A 19,611-nucleotide genomic window follows, 5' to 3' on the forward strand; every position below is an offset into this window, starting at 1 on the left:
AGGATAAAACCATAAATAAATAGCAATTCCCAAAAAAATCCAATGCACGCTGAAACGTGCATGTGGGTTGCGCTGTTTGGGGGAGCCAAGGAGATTGAAAGTTGCAACAGTTTGCCGTTGGGTTTGCATTATTTTGTCATTATTAGGTGAACAAGGAGGATCTTCTTTAACAAAGAAATGGAAAACGAGGTCAATGAATCTAAATCGGGGTGTAGCCCATTCACCTGCTCCAAACGTCTTCAAAACTCTTCAAAAGCCAGCATTACCTCCTCAAGCTTCATAATAAACAACTGTAATTTGATTTCAATCTTGGAAACCCATTCGTCCCTGTTAAGTTCTTCCTTTCACTTCATTCTGAATCCTTCCTATCTGAGTAAATAATGAACTTGAGGTGCACCCTGTTTAATTTCATTGTTCTTCACCTATTGACTCTTTTGATCTCTTCTTTTTATTCAATTAATGCTCTCGATTCCCCTGTTGCCAATCTCTCCACTTCTTGGACCAACAACGACAACCTTTCCCATTATGTGACTTTTGGCGATGGGTCCAAGGTGAGGTCCCTTCTCAGAATTCCAGCAGTAACCGGCTACCGATTTGCCTGTGGCTTCTTCTGCAACGATACTTGTGATTCCGCCTATTTTGCTGTCTTCATTATCTTCGTTAACAGTGGAGCTGTCATTACAACTTTACAAGGATTAATGTGGACTTCCCACAGGTAGTCTGGTCTGCCAATCGAGACCACCCTGTTAAATTAAATGCAACCTTGAACCTCACGGCAGATGGAGATTTGATCTTAAAAGACGTTGATGGTACGGTTGTTTGTTCGACAAATACAACTGGTAAGTCTGTAGCAGGCTTAAACACGACTGCAACAGGAAACCTCGTGCTCTTCGACAGAAGCAACAATACCGTCTGGCAGTCTTTCGATCACCCAACCGATTGTTTGGTCCCTGGGCAGACTTTGGCGGAGGGGCAGAAGCTCACTGCTAGCATATCCGCTTCAAACTAGACTCAAGGTGTGCTATCACTTACTCAGGTTTGTTTGCTCAGGCTGAGTCCGATCCTCCGCAGATCTATTTCGAAAGGACGTTTGGCACCAAGAAGAACAAAGAGCCGAGCTATGCGAGATTCCTGAATGGAAGTCTGGCTCTGTACACATTGTCTTCCGAACCAAACAAGCCAGATGATATTATAACTGGGCCTACGGCGTCGTCATCAATTCAATACATGAAGTTGGGTTCGGACGGGCATTTGAGAGTTTATGAGCCGACAGTATGATTTGGGTGGAAGGAAGTAGCTGATTTGTTGAAAGATTATCGTGGAGTGTGATTACCCTACAGTGTGGGAAATATGGTATTTGCTCAGATGGGCGGCAATGCAGTTGTCCCGAGGAATCAGCATCAACGATACCTATTTCAGGCAATTGGCTTATATGCAACCCAATCTGGGCTGTTCCGAAAGTATTCCCTTGGCTTGTGAAGCTTCACAGTATCACAGGCTTATAGAGTTCGCGGACATTACTTCACTTTTATGGTGCTACTATGGAAAACTGCAAAAAGGCTTGTTTGAAGAACTGTTCTTGCAAGGCCGCTTTGTTTTTTCGATTCACTGATAATGACTCGATTGGGATTTGCTTTTTACCATCCCAACTCTTTTCACTAATAAACAATCACAACGATAAGCGCTACTTTTATAATTCATTTGCGTTCATTAAGGTGCAGATATTACCGGCTTCAGTGCCTCCCTCATCACATGTTACTCCCACACCATCCTTTCCGGAAAAGAAAACAAGCCAGATTGCAATAATATTGGGATCTAGTCCTGCAGGTTTCTTTGCTGTTATTCTTGTAATTAGCATATGGTTTATTCTTTATAGGAAGAGAAAGGATGGCGAAGAAGATGAAGAGGATGATTTACATCAACTATCGGGAATGCCTATGAGATTTTCTTATGAAGATCTGAGAAATGCAACAGAGAATTTTAACAGGAAGCTTGGAAAAGGAGGATTTGGATCAGTTTTTGAAGGGACTCTGGGGAATGGAACCAAAGTTGCAGTGAAGTGCTTGGATGGTTTAGGGCAAGTGAATAAGAAGTCATTATTAGCCGAGGTTGAGACAATTGGGAGCATTCACCACGTTAATTTAGTAAGACTGATTGGATTTTGTTGGAAGAAATCACACCGGCTTTTAGTTTATGAGTACATGTGCAATGGTTCTCTAGATAAATGGATCTTCTCCAGAAACCAAGAATTCTCTCTTGATTGGCAAACTAGAAGGAATATCATCTTTGATATGGCCAAGGGGCTAGCCTATCTACATGAACATTGCAGGCAGAGAATAGTGCACTTGGATATTAAACCACAAAATATACTCTTGGAATGACAACTTTGAGGTGTACATATATTGTTCCTTAATAATATGGGTGAAGACTAAAATTCTTGATACAGCTTCTCCAACTATAGTGCTTTACATTTTGGTTTGTTTCTTGCTAGATATTTCCTCAGTTATCAGTCTAATTAAGGCATGGGCTCTTTATACCATTCATTGCTTCTGGTTTCTCTTCCTGATTCTTTTTATTTAATGTTTTGAATTATAAACTTTCATAAGAATACAGATTCAATTTAGCCATTTCTTTAGTTTTGGAGTTTTGCAGTTGCTGGAGCACCACCAAATCATAATTACCTGATTTTTGTTTCACTTCATTTTAGAGGAACTGTACACTATCATTCTATTTTTGAAACTAAGGATGATAATAGCCAATATTTGATTTTCCAGGGTCCTTAGTAACAGAATAGATTGCAAAATCATAATTCCAATGACCTTTTCTTTTGACACACTCAAATCTCCTCAAATTGTTTGACATTTAACTAAAGCAATCACTTAGAAGAGTCGTCCATCTCACTTAAACTTTCCAAATGGAAAAGGCTAATATGATCAGTAACTCAGCATCAAATTTGCCTGACGGTCATCTACTTTTCTTTAATTGCTCTGCTTGCCTTTATTGAGTCTGGTACCCAGAAGTTGTTCTCTAGCTCTGTTCAAAATGCTCTAGACAACACTGAACAAAGTTCTGTATAATTGAATGGGCATATTTCATTACTAATTTTATAGTCATCCAAACAAGCAAACTCAACTGTTTTAGGAATGATCAATGATCCAGAAATGAGGTCTGATTTAGCCAGGAATTTGGTAATTTACAAATGCCAACAGAATAATGAGTAGAACATGGTTACTAAAACATTGACATGATTGGGTGCACGTGTTTGTTCCACTTCCACCATGTATCAGGATTCAAGAAAGTTAATTGGTTAATACAATGTTTGAAGAATTTACTAGAGAAGAGATTTAAAATGATTATCCAAACAATGAACTCTTGAATATGACTTTATTTCATTCCATAGCCTCCCAACCCATGGTAGTACACTTTCAAAGTGCCCATTAGTCCCATCATATCAATAATGATGGTGCAGTAATGCAGTTATCAAGACCAATTGGATGCAAGCAGGCTTATTTGAAGAATTATCTTTGTCTAATATGTTGTCTTGGTATGTTAAAGATTTTCAGTTTGATATTGCTGCTCTTGTCCCCTGCTTTTCACTACCTTAGTTAGCCAGAGAGATGAAGCAAGGAAAAGTGGCCAACAGGAATTCCAGCAAGCTTTTCTCAGGAAGACCAAAACCAGCCCCAAAGGTCTTACAGAAAGCTTAGAGATAGAGAAACTATTAGGACTTCATTTTCATTCCTGTCAAGAGATTTCTCTATGTTGTCTTCCATGTAATTGTGGTGAATATCTAGAAAATATTTATCCAACTACAGTAGCTGTTATTGAAAAATATTAGCAGGTTTGGTGTCATCATAACCTAGATAGTATGCATTTTTGGTGTTGAGCTGTTGAGTATTGTATCTGGGTTCCCAAAGTCAATTCATATATGCTAATTCCCAAAATCAATTGATAATATGCTAAGCACGTGGCATTCTAGATGCTCATGCTTCTGGTGCTATCCTAGGAAGCATAAGCCATTATGAACTTTAAGAAACTAGAGAACAGAAGCTGGTCTTTGGTGACTGTAGTTCTTTATGGTTGTGGTTTAGGACTATACATATTAAGAAAAAGCAAAGCAGGGGCAAAGACATGGAGTGTCTATGGCTTGGTGCTGCAATGCATGCATAAGGGCATATAGAGCTTTTCAAGTGGATCCAATCCTAGGTTCAAGTAGTACTCAAAAAATTATATGGGGTAAACTGCTGAAACCTCCCCTGAAGTTTCTGACTGTTTCTGAAACCTCCCCTGTAGTTTGGTCATTGCAATTGGCTCCCCTGAACCTTTTGACACAGTTGCAAATATACCCCCTTTATTAGAATCCTCTAATAAAAGGCACAAAAATGTTCAAAATACCCATTCAGTTACTTTTGATCAAAATGTTTATTTTCTAAATTTTCACCTCATATGAATGGCTAGCCCAAACCCTTCCAATCTCTTTTCTAAAATAGATTTATTTTCCAAATTTACCCTTCATATCAATCACTCAAAGGTAAAGTTGCAACTTTAAATTCTTTTTTTTTTATAGTTTATAAAGTTTGTATTGTTTTTTCTTTCTGTAGAAACCAGCCTCAATAGTAATTGCATGGGTATTTTGGACATTTTCATGCCTTTATTAGAGGATTCTAATAGAAGGGATCTACTCGCAACTGTGTCAAAGAGTTCAGGGGAGGTGATTGTAATACCAAACTTCAGGGGAGGTTTCAGAAATTTACCCAAATTATATGTAATAATTAGAAACAATCTGTTGCAAGCTTAAGCAGCTAAAAGGGCTTGTGGCAGATCAAAAAGGACATAGGTTGAAGTAGTAAGAAATGATTTAAGTGCTCATAATTAACAATGAATTTGACACTGAACAGAATGGAATGGCAAAAAAGGATTCATGTGGCCAACCCCATATAGCTGGGACGTGGCTTAGATGATAATGACGAATTAGACAAGGTTCCAACTTTAACGTTTAAACAGAGTTCCATGCTAAGACCCTCCGGAGTTGCAATTCATGTCAAGTTGATACATTAGAGCTAATCTTATGCAACCCAATAATTAAAATTTTATATTAACTACTGTAACAATTTGTCTTCATCATGCAATTCATGCACAACTATCATGTACGACAGCCATGCAAGGTCAGTGGCAATGCAGATACTCATGCCACTTTTAACATACTTGAGAATGGAAAGGTGGGGTGGGTGGTAATCGTGCAAGAACAAACTATGAATTTTCTGAACTGAAGATGACCTCAAAAGGAATAAATACGACCAACAATAGTCTGTAAGTCCTGGCACATGAATGCTGATTTCAAGGGTCTATGGAAGCATTTCCTCAATAGTCAGCCAGTGACTTCGGTAGGACTTAGGAGGATATAGGGAAAGTAAGCTTCATATTTGACCTAGTGTTAAGGAAAACCAAAGAATTAGCCTGATTGGTCTTCTTCTTATGCTTTTTAGAGGCTGAAAGCCCAAGACTGGCTGTTTTATTGGGCATAACTCTCCAACAAGGGGAATGTTGAAGATCATAAGTAGTATATTGTAATTAATTTGTAATCACCATTATGAAGCTGGCTTAGCTTCCCTCTAGTGCCTAAATCTTGATGGAACAATTGCCATTACTAGGTATATATGGGTAAGTTCCTTCCTCTGCAGTTCAGATTATTCAGAGTGATCAATAAAGTTAGTTTTCTCTCATATTTATGAATATAGATTAGGTCACACCTTCCGTTGCTGTGGATCTTGGAGCTCCTGTGAACATCTTCTGTAAGCCAATTTCGTCTAACCTAACTTATCAAAAAATATTTCGTCTAACCTAACTTATCAAAAAATATTTCGTCTAACCTATCAGGACAGCAATCCAGACTCCTATTGGGAAACCTCTGCCTTGTGTGAGAGTGTCTAGACAAAGACAGATAGCTGTTCAACCTTGCAATGCAACATACCGTTAACTCACATCAATGTATGGATAAAATTCATGCTTCGTCAGAGAGCATTCATTTTTTGGCCATTGTGTTTAAATAATTTGCTACATCAGTATAGCAAAAGGGCCATTTCATGGTGAAATGGTAAAATATGCAGGTACACTGTGTTATGCTCCCTCAGCCTAAGTAAGCTACCATAGGCATCAATAACCTATTCCAAACGAGCAACAACAATACCACATCAAGTTTTGGCAGGCATACATATATCATCAATTACAACCAACTGATTTGATACCAGACAAGTACACAAATATAAGTGCTTACCTCCTCAGACAACCATCCCTTCTTGTTAAAAATAGAGAGGAGATTAGCTTCGTCTAGGGATAGATCATTGGTCTTCCATACATATTGATCCCTCCCTATCCAACAAAGACACAAGGATAAACATATATGTGGCATGGGTGAATGACTAATATGGTGAATGAAAAAGATACAATTCTTACTCTCTAATATCCTTGTGCAAGAACCTCTTCACCAACTCCACGTCCTTCACAGCCAATCACTCCTCATTTAATGATGCCCAAAGTGATACCCCACTCACTCTCTGTCACATTAAAGGAAATAATGATTAAACAACAAAGTGATAAAATTGCATAAATAGTAGATTTCATTTCACCTTTTTCCATAGCACTCATGTAGAACCAGCCGCAACAACAAATTTTTTAGCCATCTGCCCATCACCGCCTGGGGGGTCGAAAAAGGGACACAACAAGGCTACTTAGAAACCTCTCCCGCTTACCCAAAACATGCCCACGTCTGTCCATGTTCAAACCACTAGTACATGGTGAAACAATCTTGCACGAAGCCAGCATGCTTCCCCCAAATGACTTAGTGGGTGAGGTGGGATCTAAACCAATAGGCAGCAAGGTCAATGTGTCATCTTCAAAGGGTGGTACCTCTTCCTTCTGTATTTCATTCCCCTCACCAACAACATATCTCTACCCGGGACAGATATCAGGATCGATGCCACTAGCTACCAATGTTCCATGTAATCGTTCAACCTCATCCTGCAACCAATCAATCTCCCTCACATAGGAACCTACCTGACTAGACTTCCTGGTCAAGTGCTTGAACTTATAGAATCAACACATCGTGGACACACACCCTATAGCACCAGGAACATCTCCCCACATTAGTCGGGTAATACACAAATAATACAAAATATTTTTTTTGACTCTTGTGCACCATGATTTTGTTCCGAAGTGACAGAATCCCAGAACATCGCTCTATGCCTGGCCTCTCATCAGCCGGTACATTGGTGATAGGCAAGAGATCCTACATAACAAGGAAACTAACAAGCCCCACCATGAGTGAAACCACACCATCCACATAGCCAAATTTTCTACACATACTGCAATTCAAGACTTCGAACTAGTCTTGCCGCATCATGCTCCACGAATGAATCACCATCAACACAACCACCTGGATTTTACGTCTCGCCCATCACAAGTGGTGGTGGGATTGATATCCTACGTGTTAAAATCATATAGACACACATAGTTGAATAACATGCCCCATGAAAAAATTTGCATAAGGTAATAAATGGTGTTCATGATAAGATTACAAGTGGATTATCCCTCACCTCCCCTGAGAGATCCACGTTCACTAACCCCAATTCATATTCTACCAGGATCAGACTATCAACCACTTGAACAATAAATAATATAGTCATAACTAGGGGTAAGAGAAAGATGAACACCCAGACATGACAACTGATATTATCATCACAATATACAAGGCTTCATTAATGGCACCTGCCATTCCAGAGTTAGTCTTCTTAAGCAATCCCTACAACTATTGCTCCAGCTATCCACCATATTGCCCCACCTGAATAGTCTGGCATGGCATTTAGGTCTGTGAGCTTGAATGATGTACTATGCTCGTACAACCATGCCTACAAATGAAAGGAATCAAAGATTTTATTTTTCCAATAACAGACAACATTGTTCCATACCATATTATATGAGAAATTGAACAAATAAATATGAGTATATGACAAAGTTAGCCACCCACCAACAGCGCAACAACACAACCAAACAAATTCCCCAAATACATGCTTTGACCATCGCTATTAGACAGATGAACACCACTAACAACTCTATCAAGTGCACATACAAGGAATTAATGCACACAACATGCCCATGAATAATTATAATCCCCAATATGCACCAAGACATCGACATATTCCACCAAAAACAGTTAACTCTAGGCCCACTTTGGGGAAACAATACTAAACCAAAAAGATGCAAAATCAGCAAGCTTAACCACATCTTTGATGGTTTCCTTTGATTGCTTGTGCATTGTTTCCAATAGCTTCTTCTCCACCAGATACAGTTTCAGTTGTGCTACTTTCTTACTAGTACTAAACAAGCGGTTGACGAACTCTAATTTCGGAATATCCTTGTCCAGATTTGCAGGTTGTCCATGTAGTCCCAAGCCCATTATCACAGCAATGTCGCACTTCGTAAACGATATAGATTTCCCACCAAGATTGAAACAACAATGCTCTAAGTCCCAACATTGCACCAACTCCAGTATAAACTTTTCTGAAGCGATGTGTGGGACGCAAAGAAAGTTCCAAAAGAAGTGGCTTTGATTACATCAATATGCTCGTGTCTCAATGACAATCTTGCAAGCAATTACCTGAACTGTCTTGTGGAACACCTCATGCCAATCCCCCTAGTTTCCATTGTCAGAAAGTTTTTCCCTGCATCACAACGGAAATAACCAATTATAAATATATACAACAATTTACAATCAAATAACCTTATCTCATTCAATCATTTAACAACATAATCATGGTGAAATCCATTCAGTAAACAATTTCCATATATTCAACAATATCTTCAATAAGGATTACACGTCTAACTTCAACTCTACTCACCCAGGGCATGAAGTACTCCACCTACTGGCGACCAAATCAATGACTTCACATGCAACTTCTACTTTGGGTCATTTCAGTGTATCAAGAAGGTGGAAAATTCAAAAGACCCGCCACCAAATGTTTGCCAAACCTAAACAATATCACACAAAACATACTATTCCATTGTTCACAGCATTACAACACTTACAGAAGCACCAAGGGAACTGAATGTCAGGTAATACCAAAATACAAAAGCATAGACACATCAATGATACATTACTTCACATGATTACACGTATTTACAAAGGAATATTAACATCTTGGACATGTTAAACATTGGAATCGAAGGCAGGGTGAAGGAAAAATTCCTTCTGACACCAATATAATATTGGGGCAAATCTCTCCTTGTCTTCCCCAAACTCACATTCCATCTTTCATTGATTAATTGTCTGTGATGTAAAAATACCCTAACGGTTGGAACCAAATGAATTTTGTATTACCAAAACCAGCAATCGCAGACACCACAATCATCTACACCAAATACCGAACGTATATTTATATTCCCATTCAATCTAAAGCTTGGTGTATACTTAATATATTCAACAAAATTTATACGATATTTGACCTACTCCAATACAAGTAACATCAACTTGCACTGTCTTCACTCCCCTCCATGGTTGATGGCCAGAATAATCTATAACATCTGACCTCTGAATAGGCTTCACCAGTGAGGACGAACGACTACAGTGGAGTTGATCACCTCAAAGACGAACTACCACCATCCACCGTGACTGGAATGAAGATGGAATGCAACACCTGCAGAGGGTCAATGTAGGTTAAAAAATGACAGTGGAACGACGAGGGTGATTGAAACCAGACGGCGATTAACTTGGACAGAGACTACCTTTATATACATTCAATGTACACCACTGACGAACTTGGACGCCGGTTTGCTTGGAACCGAATGCGGGGAAGAGGAATAAGGGGAATGAAAGTGCGGTGAGGTTCTTTGAAGAATGACAGTAGAACTAGGTGGGGGATTGGACGTGAACGGAAACTATGAAGACGGAGAATAGCTTCGAATACGGTCAATGTACGCCAGTGACTACCATGCACGCCGGTGACTGTAGGCTGTAGCAGAATGGGATCGGGGGGAAGATGGCGAAGGAGAAAAAAATCAGAACAGGAAGGTCGTTGTAAAAGTGCGCCTCACACGCACATCCTACCATCCCGTACTTATAAGTTATTATTGACGGGAGATGTTCCCAATGCAAGGTGGATGTGCCTGCGACGCGCCCATGTGTGAAAAGCACATCCCATTCTGCGCCCCACATGCACATTACTCCGGATCTCTTACATAAAAGAACTCTGCTCACTTCGACCCACAAGCCACAATTACGGGTGATCACGGGCCGGGCTTTGCAATTATTATAAGGGTTATAGCTCATGCTGGGCTCAGCCCGCCTGGGATTCCGGGCCTGAAACATAAATCTTAGCTCATGTCTATACCGACTGGGGCTGGGTCAAGCCTAATTCTGGGCTAATATTATTCATATATAAAACATTATATATTTATATATTAAATGATATAAAATGTATATAAACTTATTTTATACATTATATAATATAAAATATTACATATAATATAAACTATGCATATCATGTTATAACATTTATATATAAAATATAAAATATAATGTAAAATAACATGTATGCATATGTATACATTATACACAAAATGTGTAAGTTTAAATATATGTAGGCTGGGCTTGAAGTATTAAGCCCAAGCCTGGCCCAAAAAATTGTGGGCCTGATGTCGGTCTAGGCCCAAGCCCGGAATTCCCAAGCCAAGTTGGGCTAGGCAAAAATGATCACCCCTACCTACAACACACTACCTCAATGAATTGGAAACATCTCCCGTGCATACTATGTAAGAGGTTAGATGTTTCCCATGTGTGGCTGCAATATTATGTGGGTAGATGTGGGACAGAGTTCTTGTGAGTAGGAGACTCGGACTTGCATTGGGAAGTGGGAACTATCTCCCATACTTGTTATTGGGAGATGTTCTGAACACATGGTTGGGTTGTATTGTGGGGTCATGTCAACTCGTTGAAAGGGAGAAAATTTCTTTCCAATAAATGTTGTACTAGAAGGGTCCCATGCGATGCACGGGATGGGGCATCTTCTTTGTCCTTTGCCGTCATAGTCAAGACACTCCACCCTGTCCCCGGTGGTGGAGTGGGTTCAAGGTGAGGCACCTATTCCCTATAAGGGATGGGGAATCCCCAAATTTTCCCCACCTTGAAGCGACCACTTAAAAATAATCTAATTTGTAGATATTTTACAAATAGGATTATGAGAATTTGGTGGTATTTTATAAATGGAATCGCAAGATCCTATGATTATATGAGTATAAGGAAACAATAGAGATATTTTAAAAATTAATATTAAAAATACTAATATTTTACTAATTTACCATTGGGTTTGAGGAATTATATGCAAACACCGTCCCTAATCTGAAGCAAAAATATTTTCCCCATCCCCACCCTATCTCTTCCCCATGCCTATTTAAAATTTGAGAAAACTTGCCCCATTCAGGGTGGGGCAGGGTAGGGTCCTAGTTTTATAGGGAAAATTGTCATCCGTACAATTCTAATAAATTTCTATAACTAATTAACAATTAGTAATTAAATAACAATAAATTCCAATGTTTTATGATAATTTCCAAAAATTATTGAAATTGCTGTTGATTAGCAAAACTATATAGTAAACTAGTTATTTACAATAACAATAAATTAATATGAATTAATGTAAATTATTTACTTTTTAAGCCTAAATTATTTACTATTAATTAATGTGATGTAATTATAGTATATTAATGTAATTATGGTAAATTATATTAATTTTAATTAAAAGTAAATAATTTGTTGTTAATTAATATAAAACCAAGTATGGTTGAAGTCAACTAAGTGGTCTAGATCGATGTTGATAGATTTAATAATTTTTCTCAAAAGTAAATAATTTGTTGTTAATTAATATAAAACCAAGTATGAAACATTTTTATAGATTAATTTCTTTATTTAATTTTCCTATTTTTTTTAATAATTGTTTAGTTGAATAATAATAATGGACTATTATTTAAATACTTTTAGATAATTATTGTTTTCATAGATTAATTTCGCAATTTTTAATTATTATTTATTTAAAAAATTATGGATTATTAGTTAAAGAGTTTCCCTGAATTATTTGATAATTGTTAATAATTATTAATTTTATAGAAATTAGTAAATTATACTAATTAGTAATATCTTTTATGAATAAATAATTTTTGTAAAAATTTAATGAAAATTTATTAAATTACATTAATGATTAGTGTAAATTACGCTAAACATTAAAAATTTGAACATTTATTAATTAACCAATGGTTAGTTTTCACTAATGGTTGATAAGTTTCAAGTGACCAACTCCCTAACTCAACTAGATCATTTTGGCTAGCCATACAATCTCCAACCGAACTAAATTGCCTAGTGAACACTCCTAATTTCAACTAAATTAATAATATTATCTCTAACAAATAACAATATTTCAATCTCCAATAATGATTGAAAATTTATAGCAAAAATACACAATTGCTGAAAATATATTTATAATGAAAATACAATAAATAACTAATAAAAAACTTTAATACATCTAAGTTAATTAATCTATTTACACTATTTCAATAATATTTATTTTTTCATGTATTTATATTTTATTTTCTTATTATAGTTACTGTAGAATTTTGTTATTTAATCAATTTTTCGTTTTTTAGATAATGTTTAAAATATGATTTAGTATTCAGTTTTTTATATTGAAAACATTTAGAATTTATTTAAAAATAATATATAAAACATAAATAATACCTTGCCTTGCCCTGAACGAGGCCAATTTTTTTGAATCTTAAATAAGGATGGGGAAGAGACAAAGTGGGGATGGGAAAAATATTTTTGCTCCAAATCAAGGATAGATAATGGATGGAGTTTGCATAAAATTCCCCAAACCTGATGGTGAATTAGTAAAATATCAGTAGATTTAATATTGCCTTTTAAAATATCTCTAAGTTTTTCCTCATATTCTTAAAATTGTAGGATCCCACAATTTCATTTATAAAATACCACCAAATTGTCATAATTCAATTCCTAAAATACCCCCATTTTCCCATAATCCTATTTGTAAAATATCCACAAATAAGATTTTTTTAGGTGGTTGCCTCGGGGTGGGGATTCCCCATCGCCATTGGATGCCTCGCCTCCATCCACCCCGCCACCAAGGACGAGGCGGGGATAGGGTAGAGTGTCTTGACTATAGGGGCAAGGGACAAGGAGGGGTGCCACAGCCCGTACACTGGGTGGGGCCCTGCTAGTTATAATTACTTTTGTGCTTTTGATAATTTTTTTTTAAGTTATAACATAATTTTATTGTTTAATCTATTTTTTGTTTTTAAAATAATATATAAGATATGAATTAGTTATTAATATTTTGGCATTTAAAGTATTTAAAAAATAGTTATTTATAATATTACTTAATTATTTAAATAATACCATTATTTAAAATTTTAAAACATTAATTATTTATTAAATTTAATAATCCATGAAAGTATAATACTATTATTACATAATTTTTTTATTTTAACTATTTAAATAATATGTAAAATATTAATCTTTTTTGTTTTTTAAATTTTATTTCTTTAAAGTTATTATGTAATTTTAAATATTTTGTTAGATAATTATTTAGATATTTTTAATATTTTGTTATTTAAATAATTTGTATTTATGTTTTTAAAATATTATTTAGTTATTAAATTGAATAATCCATAAAATTATAATTTATATTGTTATTAGATAATTTAGTTATTAATTTTTTAAAATATAAAATTATTATTATTTCAAAAGTTATGAAATTTATTATAATTATTATTCTACTCTTAAGAAAATATTTTAAAATTTATTACATAATTTCGTTATTTTAACTATTTAAAATTTAGTTATGTTATATATATTATTTATTTAAATATTTAAATAATATGTAAAATATTTAATATTTTTTGTTATTTAAAGTTTATATCTTTAAAGTTATTATGTAATTTTGAGTATTTTGTTACATAATTATTTAGCTACTCTTAATATTTTGTTATTTAAATACTTTTTATTTATGTTTTTAAAATATTATTTAGTATAAAATTCATTGAATAATCCGTAAAATTATAATTTATATTGTTATTACATAATTTTATTTTGAATTTCGTAAAAATATAAAATTGTTAATATTATGAATATTTTTAATCCTATTATAATTATTTTTTGTGTTTTTAATAAATATTTTAAAGTTATTAACATAATTTCGTTACAATACTTAAATAAATTTTAAATGTTTTAATTGAAACTTTCTTTAGATAGATATAGGTGAAAAGTGGGGGAGATGATAAATAAGAATTAGAGATAATTTAGGAGATAAATAAGAATTAGGGAGAGATAGAGATAATTTAAGAGAAAGTGGGGGATAACGTAATAAAAAAGGAGATAAGCCATGTGAGGTGGCAACTCTTAGTGCTTAAAAATAAGTGCTTATTTGGGCCATTAAGCACTTATTGGTATTGTGGAAATTAGCCCGAAATAAGTGCTTATTTTAAAAGAAGGGCTTATTTTTTAAGCCCAAATTTCTAGTTTTTTTAAGTACTTATACAATAAGCACTTATTCAATTTTTTTCTTCCAAAATTATCCCTAGTTGAATTTTATAAAGTGTTATCGTAAAATTGCTTTTATTAAAGTACTTTATGAAAACACTTTTATGAAAGCACTTTTAAGAAAGAACTTTTATGAGTATTTTTATAAAAACACTTATGAAAGTACTTTTACAAAAGCACTTTTAGGACAACTTTTATGAGAATATTTTTATAAAAACACTTTTATAAAAGCACTTTCATAAAAATGTTTTTATAAAAATAATTTAATAAAAGTACTTTCAAATGATATATTTTGAAAATTTGAAAGAAAATGAAAGACAAAATAACTACAAATGCTTATTCAAGTGCTTACTAAAGAAAATGACTACCAAACGCTCAATATAAAATAAGTGTTCATTTTAAAAAACAAACACTTGAAAAAGTTAGGTGCCAAATACAGAAAAATACTTATTGGAATAAGCACTAACTATTCTGCCGTGGCCCGGTTCGTAATTTCCCCTCTATATTTTAGATAACTTTTCAAATTACAACAAAAAGAAGGTGCCGTCTCAGGGGAGAACTTTCCTTGCTGGCCTGATGCATTTAAATTGTTGTTAATTTATTCATGATTTTATACAACTATCTTACCACTTGAACAAACAATTAATATAAATGTAATTGACTTCAATATATAAAAGTTGAACAAGCATGGGAGCCAATAGTTTGTTTTCATTTATATTGCATGTGCTTGCAGATCCCAATTCTGAAAATTGCAACGTTGCAACAGTTTGACGTGCACACTCGCGCGTGAAGCAGGGAGGATCCTATTATTTATTTATTTATTTATTTTTAAATCTGGTTTTAGGTTTAACCCACTCACCTTGCTCCAAAGAGACCGGATCTGCTCCTCAACACCGGGCGCCTCACACGCACGTCTTATGAGGCGCCCATTTGTGAGGAGCAGATCCCATCACTGCTCCAAATGTCTTTAACTCCTCACAGTCAAGCGTTACCTTCTCAAGCTTCAAAATCTGTAATTCCAATCCTTGAGTTCTTCCTTAGTTCCTTCTTCATTTTTGACTCTCCGTGACTAACACCTGTTAGTAGCTAGCATCTGGATCTCCCTTTCTGTGTAAATAAATGAACATGAGATGGACCCTGTTTCATTATGTCGTTCTTCACCTTTTGATTCTTTTGATCTCTTCTTCTTATTCAATCATTGCCCAACCTTATGATTACCCCATCGCCAACCTCTCCACTTCTTGGATCAACAGCGACTCCCTTCCCCATTCTGTGCCCTTCTTGGATGGGTCCAAGGTGAGGTCCATTCTTCTCAGAAGTCCAGCAGCGGGCTACGGCCCTGGATTTGCCTGTGGCTTCTACTGCAAAGGTGGTACTTGTGATTCCTTATACTTTGCTGTCTTCATTGTCTACACCAACAGCGGGGCTGGCATTACGATGCCTACTTTAGCCTACCCACAAGTAGTCTGGTCTTCCAACCGAGACCACCCCGTTAGAGTAAATGCGAGCTTGACCCTCACAGCAGATGGTGATTTGATCTTAAAAGACGTTGATGGTACAGTAGTTTGGTCAACAAACAGAACTGGTAAGTCTGTGGTAGGTTTAAACATGACTGAAACAGGAAACCTGGTGCTCTTCGACAGAAACAACAAGGCCGTCTGGCAGTCCTTCGATCACCCAACGGATTGCTTGGTCCCCGGGCAAACGTTGGTGGCGGGAGAGAAGCTCACTGCTAGCATATCCGCTTCAAACTGGACTCAAGGTGTGGTATCACTCTTTGTTACCAGTGAAGGATTGTTTGCTCGTGCTGGGTCTGATCTTCCTCAACAGTTGTATTTCGAACGGCGGTCGATTTCTGGCACCAAAATGAACAAAGAACCGAGCTATGCGAGATTCCTGAATGGAAGTCTGGCTCTGTACATATTTTCTGTCGAACCAAACAAGCCAGATGACAATATAACTGTGCCTACGGCGTCATCAATTCAATACATGAAGTTGGGTTCAGACGGACATTTGAGAGTTTATGAATGGGCAACAGGGTGGAAGGAAGTAGCTGATCTATTGACGACAGGGTCTTATGGAGACTGTAATTACCCTACGGTTTGTGGGAAATATAGTATTTGTTCAAATGGTCAATGCGGTTGTCCTGGAGGAACTACTGACAATAATACCTATTTCAGGCAATTAGATGATAAGCAACCCAATCTGGGCTGTTCCGAAATTTCTCCCGTCTTGTGAAGCTTCTCAGTATCACAGACTAATAGAATTTACGAACATTACTTACTTCATTTTTCAGGTGGATAGGACAAACACTAGCCCTACAAGTATGGAAAACTGCAAACAAGCTTGTTTGAAGAACTGTTCTTGCAAGGCTGCTTTATTTGTTTATGTTTATAATGTTTCAGATGGGAATTGCTTTTTACCATCCCAAGTCTTCTCACTGATGAACAATAATGACAATGAAAAGTTCCACTATAGTTCATATGCGTTCATTAAGGTGCAGATATCACCGACTTCTCCTTCATCAGGTGTTACTCCCACACCATCCGTTACTGAAAAGAAAACAAGCCAGACTACAATAATATTGGGATCCAGTCTTGCAGCTTTCTTTGCTGTTTTACTTGTAATTAGCATCTGGGTTATTCTTTATAGGAAGAGAAAGGATGAAGAAGAAGATGAGGAGGAGGATTTACATCAACTACCAGGAATGCCTACGAGATTTTCTTATGAAGATCTGAGAAATGCAACAGAGAATTTTAATAAGAAGCTTGGCGAAGGAGGATTTGGATCGGTTTTTGAAGGGACTCTGGGGAATGGTACCAAAGTTGCAGTGAAGTGCTTGGATGGTTTAGGGCAAGTGAACAAGAAGTCATTCTTAGCCGAGGTTGAGACAATTGGGAGCATTCACCACGTCAGTTTAGTAAGACTGACTGGATTTTGTTCAAAGAAATCACACCGGCTTTTAGTTTATGAGTACATGTGCAATGGTTCTCTAGATAAATGGATCTTCTGCAGAAACCAAGAATACTCTCTTGATTGGCAAACTAGAAGGAATATCATCTTTGATATAGCCAAGGGACTGGCCTATCTACATGAAGATTGCAGGCAGAGAATAGTGCATTTGGATATTAAACCACAAAATATCCTCTTGGATGACAACTTCAATGCTAAGGTCTCTGATTTTGGATTGTCAAAGCTAATCGACAGGGATCAAAGCCAAGTTGTTACCACCATGAGAGGAACTCCTGGCTATTTGGCCCCTGAATGGTTGAGCTCAATGATTACAGAGAAAGTAGATGTATATAGCTTCGGGGTTGTGGTCATGGAAATTGTTTGTGGACGGAAAAATTTGGATCGTTCTCAACCGGAGGACAGCATGCACCTGGTTAGTCTATTCCAAAGAAAGGCAGGAGAGGGAGAGCTATTTGATCTGATTGACAAATTCAATGAGGATATGCAGTTACACAGAGCAGAAGCAGTGAAAATGTTGAAGGTTGCTGCATGGTGTTTACAGAGTGATTATCTAAAAAGGCCATCCATGTCTATGGTGGTGAAGGTATTAGAGGGGGTGATGGACATTGCACCTGACTTAGATTACAACTTCTCACCTTCAGCACTTGCAAAAACAACAGTAGACCATAAAGAGGTGAATTTCAGAGATTCAACTCCATTATTGCCTTCAGTTCTATCAGGACCAAGGTGAAGGGACTTCAATAACAGTCATAAATGTCCATGCTTTTCTTTATCATATTTTTTTTTGGAGTTACCCGTTTGTCTTTTCTCTTCATGGAAAGATGTGAAATATTTGTGAAGACATCTCTCGAGGCTATAAAGCACCTCCATGGTTAACATTCTTAAATAACAGAGTTGGGTAGAAAAGTACAAGCATGCGCTCAATCCAACCATGTTTTGTATTGTAGTTAGTTTCTTTAGATACTTATTCAATTATCGGTCTAAGTAAGGCTTGAGCTCTTTACACTACTCATTAATTTCGGTTTCTCATCCTAACCATTGATTTCTCTAGCTTCATCATTCTTTTTTTAATTTTTTGAGCTTGAAGTTTTCATAAGAATGTAAATTCAATTTAGCCTTTTCTTTTGATTTGGAATTTTGCATGCAGTTATTGGAGCAGCCCCAAATCATGACTACCTGACTTTCATTTCAGTTCATTTTAGAGGAACTGCACACTAATCGTTTTATTTATGAAAAGGATGACAATAGTCATATACTCATATGTGATGCTCCTGGGGCCTTAGAAACTGATTGGAACTAGGTTACAAGATGTCCAACAAGCAAAAAAGTTGTCCATGTCACTTAGAAAGCTAATATCCTCAAATTGAGGATATTTGATGGAACCAAATATCCTCAAATTGTTCAACATTTAACTAATAGTAATCACTTAGAAAAGTTGTCCATGTCACTCTCTACTCCACAAGCAAAAAAAAAAAATCCAAACAGCGAAAGCTAATATGACCAGTAGGCGGTAACTCAGCATCAAATTGGCCTATGGTCTTATACCTTTTTTAACTGCTCTGTATGCCTTTCTCGAGCTTGATACCCAGAAGCTGTTCTCAAGATTCATGCAAAAGGCTCTAAGAATCAGTGAACAATGTTGTGTATAATTATTGAACGGGCATATTTCCCTACTAATATCATCAGTCAGCCAAACAAGCCAGCTCAAATGTTCAAGGAATCTTCAACTATCCAGAAATGAGGTCTGACTTAGGCAGGCATTTCGTAATTTAAAAATTCCATCAGAATGATGAGTGGAATGTTGTTACTGAAACACTGACAGGATTGGATGCACATGTTTATTCCACCATGTATCAGGATTCAAGGAAGTTACTTAATTGGTTACTGCATTGTTTGAAGAATTTACTGGAGATGAGACTTAAAATGATTAGCCAATTCATGATTTCTTGAAAATGAGTTTATCTCAAACCATGGTATGGTACACTTAAAAGGCATCAATTATTTCTATCAAAGAAGCAAAAAATGATGGTTTAGATGTCAAG

General features: G+C 36.1%; 2 pseudogenes; both read left to right on the top strand.

Moving 5' to 3' along the window:
* Nucleotides 1-83: 83 nt before the first annotated feature.
* Nucleotides 84-6,366, top strand: LOC148790645 (G-type lectin S-receptor-like serine/threonine-protein kinase SD2-5; annotated as a pseudogene).
* Nucleotides 6,367-15,567: 9,201 nt separating this feature from the next.
* On the top strand, nucleotides 15,568-18,493 carry LOC104591268 (G-type lectin S-receptor-like serine/threonine-protein kinase SD2-5; annotated as a pseudogene).
* Nucleotides 18,494-19,611: the final 1,118 nt, after the last annotated feature.

This window comes from Nelumbo nucifera, chromosome 6, assembly GCF_055504915.1.
Source record: "Nelumbo nucifera cultivar China Antique chromosome 6, China Antique-T2T, whole genome shotgun sequence".
Lineage (NCBI taxonomy): Eukaryota > Viridiplantae > Streptophyta > Magnoliopsida > Proteales > Nelumbonaceae > Nelumbo > Nelumbo nucifera.